The sequence below is a fragment of the Alligator sinensis genome, unplaced genomic scaffold (genome assembly GCF_000455745.1).
Source record: "Alligator sinensis unplaced genomic scaffold, ASM45574v1 scaffold200_2, whole genome shotgun sequence".
NCBI lineage: Eukaryota > Metazoa > Chordata > Crocodylia > Alligatoridae > Alligator > Alligator sinensis.
In genome coordinates this window covers 249305-251701 of record NW_005842732.1, presented here as the reverse complement: position 1 = coordinate 251701, position 2397 = coordinate 249305, and positions in this window count along the sequence as shown.

Here is a 2397-nt window from a genome sequence, read left to right as displayed (position 1 = left end):
GAGAGGTGATACTCCCCCTCTATGTGACTTTGGTCAGGCCGCAGTTGGAGTACTGCACCCAGTACTGGGCACCGCACTTCAGGAGGGATGTGGCCAGCCTGGAGAGGGTTCAGAGGAGGGACACCTGCTTGATGAGAGGGCAGCAGGACAGGCCCTATGAGGAGAGACTGAAGGACCTGAACCTGTTCAGCCTCAGCAAGAGGAGGCTGAGGGGGGACCTGGTGGCTGCCTACAAGCTCATCAGGGAGGATCAACAGCAAATAGGCAGAGCTCTTTTCTCCCCAGCACCACCTGGGGTGACGAGGAACAATGGTAATAAGCTGATGGAGAATAGGTTTAGGTTAGAGATCAGAAGGCAATATTTTACAGTTAGGGTGGCCAAAACCTGGAACCAACTTCCCAGGGAAGTGGTCCTCGCCCCTACCTTGGGCATATTCAAGAGGAGGTTGGACGATCATCTGTCTGGGGTCTTGTGAACCCAGCATTCGTTCCTGCCTGTTGCAGGGGGTCAGGCTAGATGATCTGTTCAGGTCCCTCCTGACCCTAGCTACTATGAATCTATGAAACTATGAATGCAACTGCAGCACTGTGACCCCCTCTTCCTGAGCCCAGACACCATACCATGCAGCAAGCCTCCCCGGTGACACCTCTGTACCCACCCACATACCTGCATTGTTGGGGGGCGAGGGGAAAGGACACTAGTAGCTAGTGCAGCTGCCACCACCTCATGGGTCTGATGCCTGCGCTGCTCGCCAGCGCACCTGCAGTGCAGGGGAGGGGGGTGGCTGGGCTCTGGTGGCTGGGCTTTGTAGTTTCTGCCACCTCTTTTCCTTCCCCCTCTTTCTCTTTTCCTTTTTCCCCCTCTTCTTTCTTTCCCTTTCTCTCTTCCCTCTTTTTTCTCCTCCTCTCTCTCTTCTCTCTTCTTCCTTTCTCTCCATCCTTCTTTTTCTTCTCTTTCTTTTTCTTTTTCTCCCCCCCCTCCCCTCTTATTCTCTTGTATCCTCTTTTTCTCTCTCATCACAACATGCTTAACAAAAAAAGGATACACAACAACAATGGTAGTATATGAAGTTTTATTTATTTTCACCAGGTTTAGAATTTCTAGAAAACCTGGTGTTTAGTGTACCTTCTGAGAGAATTATTAAAATCTTTGATACTGGATTAGCTATTTTATCTGCTGGGTCCTTCTGTATTCTGCACCGGAGATTATGTGTCCCCCCTGACTTGACCGCTTTATGCTGTTCTAAACTCAGGAGCCTTATTACTGGCCAATTTTTTAATCCTTCCATTTAATTTATATTGGATCAATTTTTAATCACTTCATCTAAGGTTACATTTACAACTAGATCTTCCAACACAAAATCTAAAATAGCATCACCTCTTGTTGGTTCAGTGATTGTCTGGTGAAGAAATCTGTCAGCTATCACATCCTTTAATAATCATCCCCACCATTATTAAAAGCACTTGTTCACCAATTGACATCTGGAAAGTCTCCAGTAATGACACAATCCCTGGTTGTATTTATTTGTATAATAACATTACACAGATCTCTCTATGTTCAGATCTAACCCTGGGAATCTGTAGGTACTATCCTATTAGAATCTCTTACAATGTTTTGCTAAAGGATTTTTGACCTATAACAACCCTTTCTTTTCATTCATTCTGTTGTATCTTATATCTTTACAGTCTACTGTGTCACCAGTGTAAACTATTAGCTCATAGGCAGACAAGGTTCCTTGGGTGAATTTGATATCTTTTATTAGACCAACCCAAACAGTTGGAGAATATTTATTAAGCAAGCTTTCGGGTTCAAAAACCCTTCTTCAGGTTAAGGAAGTTTCAGCAGTTAGTGAACTATTAGCTCACACCTTTCACCTTTATTTCGACCTTTCTGGGACAAGCGCACATTTGCCAATACCGCATCTGTTTTCTCCATAATATCTGGTTCCACATCTTACACTTGTAGCTTTAGTTTTTCTAGTGTTCAATTTTCAAGCAAGCTTAGGTAGTCTTTTCACTAATGGTCTAGTCTGCCTGACTGCTAGTGCCATCAAGTTTACCTCTAGCATTTTCTTTCCCCTTGCAGGCTGTACTTCTACCCTTTGGGGATTGCACCAGTTTCTCACAGCTCAGTCTCTCTCCCAACCATTTCTTCAGTTTATGAGTCTTGCCAACCGTGCTCCTAGAAGGCTAGTACTCCAGGTTCTGCTGAGAAGGCTTCTTCTGTGAATGCCTCCCGACTGCAAATCATCTGAACCCTTCCCATGCACCAATCCTTCAGTCATCTCTGGAAGGAGGAGAAATTCCTCTAATTTCTCCTTTAGAAGCAGAGAATTCCAAAGATCACTCGGGGCTCCATTGCTGCGTTCTCCTCACCCCATCATGATCATCCTCCAT